Source organism: Protopterus annectens, chromosome 5.part0 (assembly GCF_019279795.1).
Source record: "Protopterus annectens isolate FY-2018-M chromosome 5.part0, PAN1.0, whole genome shotgun sequence".
Lineage (NCBI taxonomy): Eukaryota > Metazoa > Chordata > Ceratodontiformes > Protopteridae > Protopterus > Protopterus annectens.
In genome coordinates, this window is record NC_056735.1 from 454,983,018 (window position 1) to 454,995,821 (window position 12,804).

General features: G+C 35.4%; 2 protein-coding genes across 3 annotated transcripts in view; both read left to right on the forward strand.

Annotated features, from left to right (window-relative positions):
* Positions 1-12,804, forward strand: part of LOC122802675 (cytidine and dCMP deaminase domain-containing protein 1-like) — a 1,973,793-nt gene that overhangs the window by 1,204,485 nt on the left and 756,504 nt on the right. The gene's annotated exons all lie outside the window — the stretch shown is intronic.
* CDADC1 (cytidine and dCMP deaminase domain containing 1) overlaps positions 1-12,804 on the forward strand; it is a 371,753-nt gene that overhangs the window by 122,601 nt on the left and 236,348 nt on the right. The gene's annotated exons all lie outside the window — the stretch shown is intronic.

The window sequence follows — 12,804 nt, forward strand, 5'->3', positions numbered from 1 at the left end:
TTGCAAATAAAACACTAAAAATATCAGCACAGGCAGAAAAACACAGAAGGTATGCAGACAAATATAAAAAAAAGAGTACAAAATAAGCAATTTATTGATGACCTAAAATAGTTTTATAGAGAGTTGGGAAACAAGGCAAAAGGAATTGAAACACAACCAAAAAAAAAAAAAAAGAAATAGATGCATTTGGGAGAAATATCTGTGAAAATCCTGTGGAAAATAAAAAAAGATGCTGAACGGACAGAAGACGTAAAAGAAAAAATAAGTTCAAATATACAGGATATGAAATGGGATGAAGTAACAGCCAGAGAAATTGAAACAAAGTTAAGAAAAGCTCCTAAAGGGAAAACCCCAGGCCTAGATGCAGTACCCAACTTCTGGCTAAAAGTATTAACATCTTTGCATGAAGATTTAGTCATGAGTAAAAACCATTTATAAGCACACCCTGAAAAGACACCAACCTAGTTAACAACAGGAAAAAAATACTCCTACTTAAGAGCAAACCTTTAAGCTATCCTGGAAACTATAGACCAATAATTTGTGTTCTGACGATGTATAAACTATACACTGGAATTTATGCCAACAGAGTTTATAGTCATTTAGAAGAAAATCATGGGAATAGAACAAAATGGTAACGAAAGAATGCCATAAGTAACAAAGCATCATTTGTTGTTAAAATCATAATGGAGACTGTAAACAGGGGAAGAATCTAAGTATAGCATGGATAGACAGTATCCCACATTCATGGATAAAAGAGTGCTTAAAAATGTGTAAGTGGAGGTGTGATGGAGAAGAAAGAGGTACTTCGGAACATGTTTTTTGGGAGTGTGGTGGGTTGGAAGACTTTAAGGTTTCTTTGTGGGATGCATTGTTGGAGATGCTGGGTGGGTGGATTGTTATGATGAAGAAGATGATTTTTCTGCGCTATGGTAAAGAATTGGAATTGTCTAGACATGGTAAGGCCTTGTTCTGTCTAATTATGGTTGTTGTTGTGTCTTTCGGCTTTTCCCGGTTAGGGGTCGCTACAGCGGAACTCCAGTCCGCTAATGATTGGCGGTAGATTTTTACATGCCAAGTTACCGGCCCTGACGCACAACCTTTAACGAAGGTATGCCCATTCACACATGTCTCCACACAGAAGACGCTCTAACTGAAAATCGAACAGGACAACGTCTTACTGTGAGGCGACTACGCTACCGCAGCACCACCACCGCAGTTCTGTCTAATTATGGTAGCTGACAAAAAAAAAATTACTAGAAAATGGAAATCAAAATCTAAACCAACTATATTAGAAGTATTGAATATAGTAACAGAGATAAAATAACATGAATTGAGATCTTTAGAAAAGGGTATGAGCAAACTACATAAGAAAAAATCAGAATTGTGGAACAATACATACAAGGGAGGAATGAGGTTTAAAAGAAGGCAGGACGTAAATGAACTATGTAATGTTTGACTAAAAATAATGTAGGTATATTTATAAGTGATGTAAAATGCTTGCAGCTGGGAGTGTCAGTATGGTTTGTGATGTAAAATGCTTGCAACTAGGATTGTGTTGGTGTGGTTTTATAAATGCATGATTGCTTATGTTGTAAGTGATGGTTTAATAAAGATGTTTCTTGTTTAAAAAAGGGGTGGGAATTTAATAATTTATGTAATGTTACTTAGGTTATATGATATATAGAAATATATGTGAAGTATAATGTTAATGTTAATTTGTTAATGCAATTTGATTACTTTTGTATAAATGTAAATTTGCCTTTGTCACAAGTCATAATTCAATAAAGGTGTTTAAAAATAAACTGTAGCAAGTAGTTGCTGCAGTTTAAAAAGAAAAAAGAGACACCCTACACTAATCGATTACATTACAGTGACCATGAAACAGTGGCAAGCACTTTGCAGTTAAGACATGATAAAGGACAAATTATTATTCCAGGGATAAAAATTCAAAGGGGGGATAGTTCAGGGTGACTCTGTCACCACTGCTATTTTGGCTTACCCTTAACCTACTAAGCCGTCTACTTAATAGACTGGGTCATGGTTATAATTTGGCTTCCACAAAATCAGTGTGTAAAGACTCTTAATCTTCTTTTTGTGGATGATTTAAAACTGTATAGTTCATCAGATGAGGAACTCAAAGCACAACTGCAAGTGGTTAAAACCTTTTCCAGATGATCTAAGAATGTAATTTGGTTTTGTTAAATGTGCAGAAGCAACCTTTAAAGCAGGAAAGCTGCAGCAATAAGAAAACATCAGCCTGGGTCAGGAATGTGATATAAAAGAACTTGAGCAAGAGGGAGTATATAAATATGTGGGAATTGATGAAGGCTTAATAAAACATGAACAAATGTGAATAAAACTTAGTAAGGAGTATTTTAGAATACTAAAATTAATACTGAAAACGGCATTGCCATCTAAGAACAAAGTCCAAGCTTTAATCCAATTTTCTCTTCCTGTCCTAACTTACATTTTTGGAGTGACTGACTGGTGACAAAAGGTGTTGGATTGGCTGGACAGGAAAACAAGAAGGATGCTTCATGCATATCAAATTATTCAGAAAAATCAGTGTATACCAAGACTATATATTTCCCACTCTGAAGGAGGTGTGGGCATCCTTGAAACTGATTACATGTATAGATCTGCAGTCATAGGACTACATACACATCTACTGATCTCGCAAGACCGAAATGTAGTGAAAGTTTTAAAACATGAGGAGAATGTCTAAGATGACTTCCCTGCTTAGTTTACCAGAAACATATTCGTGTCAAGTGGGAATGGAATTCAAACGAGAAGTAGATAAAAATCAGGCAGCAACTGGATGTGCCAAAAAACACAAAACAAAGAATGTAAGGTAAAGGATCAGATGAGAAGGCATGAAATGTGGAAAATGCATAAATATAGTTGCAAGTATAGAAAACTCTTGAAACAAACTCATTTTTAACAGATTGAAGACAGGAATGGTTAAGGAGAGGTGAACTTAAGCCAAAAAACGAAAGGTTAATATTAGTGGCCCAAGATAGTGGACTATGTACACTTTGGTTTACAAAGTACATTGAACATTTGGCAGAAACGGATAAATATAGATTTTGTAAAACAGAATTGGAAACAGTCGCACATCTTGTTGCTGGTTGTGATATACTAATGGCAGTAGGACTGTATACGAAAGGCATAATAATGTGGCAAGACTGTTGCATTGGGGGCTGTGCAAACATTATAACATTGAACTAGTTAAAAAAAATTGGAAACATGAGCCACAAAGCATTATATAAAATGATTAAGTTGATATCGCATGGGATCACCCATTACCAACAATTCAAAAAATAGATGCAAGAAAACCAGATATAGTAATTTATGAAAAGAAGACAAAAGTACCACTGATCATTGAAATTGCTACACATAGTGACTACAGTGCCTTACATACAGCGAGACACAAAGTCATAAAATACCAGGATTTGCAGACAGAAACAAGAGCAATGTGGAAAAAGGTTATCCAGACAGTTCCAATAGTAGCAGGAGCAATGGGTCTTATAAAAAGAATTTACAGTCATATATACTAAAGATACATGTAACTCTGTATGAATTGCATAAGGAGTCAGTACTCGGCACATTGCGGGTGCTGCAAAGAGCACTTATGGCTAACATCAAAGATTGAAACAATATTAATTTCATGAACTTTAATCACAGTTTGACTTTGGAATGGGGTCCATTCCTGTCATGGTATTACAAACACAAAAGACTTGGAGAAATTAAAAAAATAGTATAGGAGTGGGTTTTGCATATGTTCTAAACTGTAAAAAAAATACATTAGAAAAGGTACATAGAGTTTTATTCAGGAGAATCCATGCCATGAAGGATACTAGTTATCAGCAGAGACTGAAAAAGCTGAAAATGTACTCTGTTTTACACTATATATAGAGATGAGTTGATACGGATCTATAAAAGTTTAAAAATGAGAAGATGAGCAATACTTTGAGACTGACTTTTGTTATCCATGGAAACGTTACTAGGAAACATGAATTTGGTTAAGCCAAGGGTAGTATATTCAAAACTAGAAAAAAGCTGCTTTTTTTCTTCAGAGAAGAGCTGATAGAATAAACTGCTATTAAAAATCAGGCAGGAAAAAATTCTTATACATTTTAAAATGAGTGTGGACTTATGGTCCGGTTATACGGTATCATGCTAGCGCTGATTAGATCACGGCCTATGCTGATGTCCTTAACCTTAGAACTACGTTGTAACATCGTTCATTATATATAGCATCAGCATACCTCTTTTAAGTGTCCAAATTTTTGCCTCATATTTGTTGTCTGTTCCTCATAAAATTTTGGTTTTCTGGCAAAGCATTAACAAATCATTGAGGATAGAGGTCTGAAAATAATGACAAACATTTTAGGGTTACACTTCATTCCCTTCAAAAAATTCATGCTAATAAAAAAAAAAAAAAAAAAAAAAATTGTTGGTCTGTTAACTCTTTGTTTCTAGAGGGAATATTTCAAAACTTGTCTGTATTTTCGGACCTTTGTCCCCCCGTTATTTATGGCTTTGTCCAGATTTCTTGTCTTGAGAGGTATGGTCATCAGTACTTGAAAAGTTATTCACAGATCTATAGGATTTTCTGAGAAATGTAGCCTACTTAATGTATCAGCATTGTGGCCTGCAGATGACCATACATTAATGTGGCCTATTTAATGTATCAGGATTAGCATGGCACTCTTTGGCCTGTAGATGACCATACATTCATGTGGCCTACTTAATGTATCAGCACTGGCATGACACTCTTTGGCCTGCAGATGACCATACATTAATGTGGCCTATTTAATGTATCAGGATTAGCATGGCACTGTTTGGCCTGTAGATGACCATACATTCATGTGGTCTCAGTAACATTGCCTGCTGCTGCCCCCTGACAAGACTGAATATGCTTTCTTCCTTGAATATATTTCTTTCAGTATACAAGGTAATCATTGAGTTTTGATTTGTATAGATAGTAAAACATAGCAATACTAACTTTTATGAAACCTTTGGATTCCAGTCTAGTTATGAATACATTTACTTTGCAGTTTTCAGCATAATGACAAGATCAAACATTTTTGCACTACCGCAGAGATTCATTGTGAAAACAAAATGCCTAATCCATAAGCAGAAACATCACGGGAAGGGATCATTGGTTTGTCTGCTGAACAACAAACAACAGGAAAGCTTTAGACTTTTTACAGTTTTGAAATGCTAATCCCTGTTCTTTTTCCTCTCTCTATAACATATATTTGTGTAACAGATGATGCAAAAAGTTTAACTAGGCTGTAAGATTAGATGAGTCCGTTATAATTTGGTAAGTTTAAACATGCTTGCAACTTAGCAATATCTGTAGAGGATGAAGCCTCCCTGGTGATTTCTTTTCTATAAGACATAAATACCATACATTTACTGAGTATTGTACTTTAAAAAACATATTTTGTTTCCTTTGTGACACAAACCAGTGCCCTTCCAGTCTTCTTGCTACTTTTCTTAGTTCTGCAAATGTTCTTCTAGTGTAGCCCCTCTAATTAAGATGTTATCCAAACAAATTACAACACATGGCATACCTTCTTATAAATGTACGTTTGGCCTCTGAATTGTAGTTGATGCAGATTAAACTATGAAAGCTAAACAGGTTATAACATTCTGTTTTTTCTGTTTATGTTTAAGTAAGTCTTAAAGTGATCATCAAAAACATTTTGATAACCATAACTTGTACCTAGTTCAGAAAATGTGTAACCCTCACCATTAGTGCCAAAAGACTGGAAAAACTAGTAATGTTAGTTGGTGAAAAATAAAGGTGCAGAACACCAAGAGAGAAGGTCTGTCATAACAAAACAGTCCCAAAATAATGTTTAAAGTTAGGGTAAAGTGATGGATATGAATAAAGGTCAACAAAAGTTGTAATGAATAGTCAAGGAAAATAGTTAACCATTAGGACTCTGGATAGTTTGTGAGATGAAGAAATTGGATATGGAGACTGAAATAGTACAGTTAGTAGGAGCTAAAAAGCACTACATTCATAGAGGTTGTAAATTGTCATCTCCATAAAATTACAAAAAAAGCAATTGTAAATAAAAAGTAAACTGAGTTGGTGGAAGACTAATCAGTGCCTAGAACTAAAACAAAATCAGTAAAAAACAGAATATGGGTTATAAGTTAGCTCTGTTAATGAACCTATGCTCAAGGTCTGGAAAATAGCCCACAAAGCTTCTTCACAGATAGCTGTTGATGTATTTCCATTAAAAAACAAAGCTGTCGAAGGTAGTGATGCTGTCATGTAACTTTTAGAAATGGATTCATTACATACCTGATCCCTCAGTTGTTGCGCTCACCATAGTACTGAGACAGTCCTCATTAGGGTGGTAAGTAGTCTCCTAATGTCTAGAAACTAGCATTGTTCCTCTCTTCTGGCCCTGCTGGATTTCTCAGCTTCATTTGGCACTAACCTTGGCATCCTGATTACCTCTTATTGTAATTATCCTTAATTGGTTTATTTCCTAACATTTGGGTATACCCTTCTAATATTTTCAGGACTAAATTCTTCCACGTCTTTCCCTTTAGAATGTGCAATATCGCAGGGTAGGGTCTTTTATCCCTTGCCTTTTACAGTTTTTATCCTGCTTTTTGGGGATTGTATTATAATGACATATTTAATGTTATTACTTTGACAATAACATCCAGCTTTACACCATCTTTTGTCAATCAAATGGCGAGCATGTGTTCTTTGCAAATTACTTAGAGACCATTCATCAATGGCTTGTTACTAACATTGAAGCAAAACACATCCGAGAGACTGAGGACATTGCTATGCATGCTACTCTGAGATATTTTGTCAATTTTTATACTTTCTCCATTCACACTCTTTATGGTGGTAGTAAACCTGAATTTGTGTCAAGTATGTGTGATGTTGGTATTATCCTGGACAACTAGCTGACACTTAGTATATGTTGGTTGTGATAAAAGTCATTATTTTTCTTACTACTTCCTGAGAATCTCTGTATAGTTGGTACTTTGCTCTCCTTCTAGCTTGGCTATTGTAATGCCCTCTTTTGCAACTTAGTGACTTTGATAAATCATTTACAGGAATTACAGGACTCTGCAGCTCGTCTACTTACTTGTGCATCATTTGGTCAACATGTTATGCCTGCGCTACAGATTCTGCACTTGTTTCTTATTTAGTTTTATAGTTTTTCAAGATTTTGGCTATAGTGTGTTTGTCTCTTTTACCTGAAGCAACTAATTTTGCCCTACCGTTTTTCAGACATTGCACTCAGCCTCGCAGGGTCTGCTGTCATTTTCCCATGGCAAGAAATAGCAGGTATTCCTGCCTTAGCTTATCAAGCAGTGCACATATGTTACCTACTACCTTGATATCTTTGAGATTGCTGCAGTCTGGCCTGCTTCAGGAGATTATTAGAGGGCTACCAATTTGATGTAGAGTTTAATGAAACATTTTTAGACCAGTCTCAAGGATTTATCTATTGATCATGTTTGTTGATCACTTTTTCTTTATTTATTTTTTCTAGTTTTCTGAAGACTATATCATTTGAAACTTCCCTTTGTATTTTTATTTTTTAATACTTTTTTGTATTAATCTGCGTTTCATTGCCTTTGTATTTTGTATGCCTGCTTATTCAGGTTTACCTATTGTTTTATGTCAAAACATTTACATATATCTAAAGTTGAAGTAGATACACCTTCAAGGGCATCAACATCTACAGTATTAAGATGTGGAAACTAAGTAACTGGATTTATCAGCCTTCACAGAAACCTTATTTGGCAAACTTGGGAGACTGAGAGAGAGAGAGAAACTGAAAGACAGGAAATGCTGTTATGCAGTAATTTCTTTTCCTTACTCCCAATTTTCCAGAAACTTACTAATCAATAAGAGACTATTTTATATGATGCAAATCCCTACTTAAAGGCCCTTTTAAAAAGGACAGTCCCCATCAGCTCCTGCATCAGTAAGTAAGTGAAAGAAACAGCAAAGAAAGTTCTGGTGAATGTTGGCTGGATCAAACTCCACTATCCCCTAATACACTCTGTAGGCAGTTTATCTTAGCATTTAGATGTCTGGAAGATTATTATTTCAGTCAGCTAGACTATAATAGGCAGAAGTGTTCTCAAGTTTATACGTTGTAAATGTGGTGCAAACATCATTCAAATTCAATACCACAAACTCCTGCTGATTAAAGAAATGTTATTTTTGGTGAAACAGCTATTACTAAAGAAGGTACCAATTCAAGATCCATCAAACCTAAACCAATTTGTCATTGCACAGAAATTCAAAATATTGACGGTAAAGATAACTCTGCATTTTCATAGAGAATAATTGTTATGATAGCTATGAATACGGAACACGTCTGTCATCAAATACTCATGATGCCTCAACACACAAAATATTTAAGGTCCCAGATTGTTCATTCCAAATTTCAAGTCTTCCACTCTAATTTTTTTGTCTGGGTGCAGCTCAGAGGTTATTAACCCAGTGTTAGGCAAAAAATATTTATTCACTTATGAAGATATTTTCCATGCCCAGACAACTGTCTATTAATGGCAGAATCCAAAGAACTGCTTCTTCAGCGCATCACAATAAAGTTCTTCTTTCTCAATTTCTGGAAATTACGGCAAGCTTCAAGAAGTCACTGCTGACTTCAGCCCTGACAATAATACTTTCTGGGGGTTTTCACAGACTTTATGCAAAGTATGGTATTTGTAATACAGGAAAACTGGAGACCAAACAGCTGATGCTGACTTTTTTCTCTTTAGTCTGTCATGTTAAGATAGTATCTTATGGTTCTGAGGGGCAGGCCATTCTGAGGGAATTGAAAAGTATTTGGGACCAAGTCACAAACTCTTTGGAGAGGATCAACATTATTCTCTGATAAATGAAAACATAATTTATTTGGCTGCAAAATACTCTCAACTTACAGAAGGCGATGCTTTAATCTAGAGTAGCAGTTGGCAACTCTTATTTGAGACACACTTAAAGAATTTAAAATTCAGGGTCTTTAGACATTTCTTTTGATCTTTTTATACCAGCCTTAAGAGTCAAAGGGAGTTTCAAGCATAACCACAGCTTTCTAAGACACTAAGTAAATCTTTACAGTTACGCACAGACTTTGTCCAGATTTTGGATTGCCAGACAAATGCAATCTCTTAGTATATTCATTTTGTCTTTTAGGGTATAACAGTATACTAACAGCGTCCCTCAGCAAATAAGTCTCCTTGACTCAAGAACAGCAGCAGAGAGAACTATAGTATTTCAACAGACAGTGTTCCCCTGGGGAGTGGCAAGGATAAATATATTTTCCACTCATCTTAGCAGTCATCTTTTTCTCAAATTCTAATTCAGACAGAAGAACATCAACTACAAGTAGTAATTTACAAGTCTCCTTACTCAGTCAACTACAGTGACTACAAGGCAAGAAACTCATTTTAGAGGTGTGTCATGGTTTGGCATGTTTGTGCGACAGGAGAGCCTGTTGCTTCCCAGCTCACAGGGGTACACTTTTATTGCTTTAGATGATACTCAAATCTTGTGATTCACTGTTGCCAGAGAGGATTGCACTGCTGTGTAAGATACTTATGGTTACAATAGGTCTTCAAGGAAAAGTCACTGTAGCAGTAAAGGTACTAACATTACAATGCCTTTATCATTTTAGGGGTATATGTAGTTTAGTACTTGTTTGCCATTTTGTCTTCCTAGCACATTTTGTGATGCTCATTTTAACTTCATATAGCTCAGTTTATGCTGTTATATTTTTCTACCACAAATTCACCTCTCCATGGGTGGAGGTGCCTTCATTCCTCAAATAACTAAAGAGGGAGCACACCAACACTGTCTTTATGGTAGCATTGTGCCACTTGTGTTAGTAGCTTTCTTAGCATGAAGTCAGCCATTACAGGGATAATGACAACTTTGGGAAAAACTGGCTGGAAGAGCTTAACGGGAAGAGGACACAGACATGATTTACTGTCCTAAAGACCTCTCCTTGTAGTTCTGCAGTTATGGTTAAGTATGTTGCATAGCTGTAATTTTCCTGTTTGTGGGTATTACTGTACAGATAGAAATGCCATGCAGTAAATATTGCAAGTTCTTAAAGCATTATTCATTTATCTAAGTACAACAATATTTTTCCGTTGGATCAGTTCAGGGAAATGTCAGTGCTCATGGTTTTTAACATTGTGGAGGTTTCAGGTGTCAGATGGCCACAGTACACACCACAATATTTTCTTTCTTGATTTTGTGTGTGTGTGTGTGTGTGTGTGTGTGTCATTCCTCTTAACCTCTTAGCACACAAAATCTGGACAAAGACAAAAATAAAGGGGGGAACTAAGGCCCAAACATAGGGACAAACTTTACATATTGCTCTTATAAACTGAGAAAGTTGCTAGAACAAAAGTTTTTGTGTTACCATGCATTTTTTTAATAATATGTAGTCTGAATCTCAAATGTCTGCAATTATCTGGTTAATTCAATATTCACTGATTTGACAGAACACCACACATTTTATGAGGAACAGACTAAAAATATGAGACAAAAATCTGGACATTCTGCAAAAATCTTGGCAGTTGAGAGGAACGACAGTATGTATACATATGAATTTAGCCCCTGTAGTACTCTAACTAGACCTTTCATGAACTGCTTGGATTTTCAGTAGAGAGGTAATTTGCATAGATCTTTATTAATGTGACAGTGTCAGTGGCCAATATAAGGAATAGCTTTTGTTTCTTGCTTTCAAGTCACTCTTCCTCTGAATCACAAGTGGACATTTTGTGATTTTGCATTGCACAAACTCCCATTATGTAATGCATACCATATTCTTCATTGTTAGGTGGTACCATCTTATCCTAATATCTCTGTGGAATGCACCAGAGATGAAAGCAGTTTATTGTAGTAGTGGGTATTGAGAAATTGATTTAATCACATCGTGGCCAGGATTCCTTTTTGTTATAAGATTTGGTGATTTCTTGATACAGAGGAGACAAGCTGTTATATGATGGAATATGAGCTGAATTGTTTTTAAATCTAAACTAACTGAAAATGTTGAAGGGGTATCTTTGTATGTGGCACTTCAGAAATAACACATAATTATTATCTTTTATACACACGAATATGTAGAATAGATGAAAAGAGACTTCATAAAGTTAGAAGAATGGCCTGTGCCATTGTTACTTAAATTTGGTTACAAAGTGATATAATAATATATTCAGGAAGCAACAAAACTAGAGAGAATAATTCACAGCAGGAGGAAACCAGTAACCGAACCAGATGACGGTGGGGACCAATGAAGGGTCATATCAGATTACCTAAACCCTGTGAGATGGTTGAAAGGAAGGTTGGATGAATGTTGGAGGGCATACCTCATCTGAAGATTTACTTGCTGTTCCGGAGACTCCATCATATTGATGTAGACAGGTCAACAAAAATGTGAGGATAGAAAGCTAATAGGGAACATGGCTGAAATATTTAAGTACCTTAAGGGGTACTATATTCGCTAAGTGGATTCCATATTTCAGATAAATATATGCATGGCAATAAGTTGGAAAAAAATGAAGTTGCAGGGTTCAGGGTTACATACAGTGTTTTTTTTTCACATATTTATTTATTTATTTTACATTTGTTGACCGGGCTAGTCTAACTGGATATATGCCCATTTTCAGTAGAGGCCCGGGGAGAAAAGCTCCAGGACAATAACAGATGAAAAAAGTAAAATTGTGTAGAATAAAATAAAGTTTACATAGAAAAAATACTGAAATACATTACACTGGTTAGTAATTATTACAAAAATATAAAACACACTGGTAAATAACTAATAAAAATATAGAGGACAATGGTTAAAATACTATTTACAAAAATATAGAATACAACATTTATAAAGAGTCAATTATAGTAGATTACAGATAAACAGCTCTACTTACAAATGAAATAAGAACAATAGTGTCAAAGAGGGAAAGTAGAGGGCAATAGTAGAGTTAATCAGCTAGTCAGGGTTGTTGCAAGGGCATAGTCATTTTGTTCTGAGGAATATTTTCAGTTTTTGTTTGAAGAGGGGTAGAGAAGGAAGAGAAGTTAGTACAGTAGGTAGAAGGTTCCAGTTTTTCCCAGTAGTGTTTGAGAACAGAGAATCACCTACCAAGTTGTTTGACTTACTAATGTTAACTAAAAATTTATTTGATGATTGTAAGTTAGTAAGATTTTTATAGGGGGGTAATGATGTTTGAAAGTATAGGAGTATTATTTGGGTGGTAGAGGATCTTATGTGCAATGATAAGTTGACTATATAGAAGCTGATTTTGTAGTTCAAGCCATCCTAGTTGTTTTAGATTCTCACAGTGATGGGTTCTATAGGGATTACCAGTGGCAAATCTTACAATATTATTATAGGATGTAGCTAGTTTGAGACAATTATGTTTTGACAGATTAGTATAGATTGGTGAGGCATAAAGAAGTGTTGAGATTAGATGGGAGTGGGCAATAGTAGATCTTGCTATAGGAGTGAGGAAGGATTTGACTCTATATAGGGAGCCCATTTTTCTGTTGACTGTTTTTATAGTGTTATTAATATGGGAGTCAAAGTTAAGGTTGTTGTCTATAGATACATGGAGGATGTTAGACAAATGCAACAGTAAGAAGGCTCAGTAGTGCATGAGGCAGACATGCAATGCTTCTTCAGATGTCTGGAGAAAGTAAGGAAAAAAATAAAAGCAAGCTGTTAAGGAAGACTTGCAAATTGTGCAGAAGATAAGAAAATGAACAGATTAAGTGAACAAAACAATAAT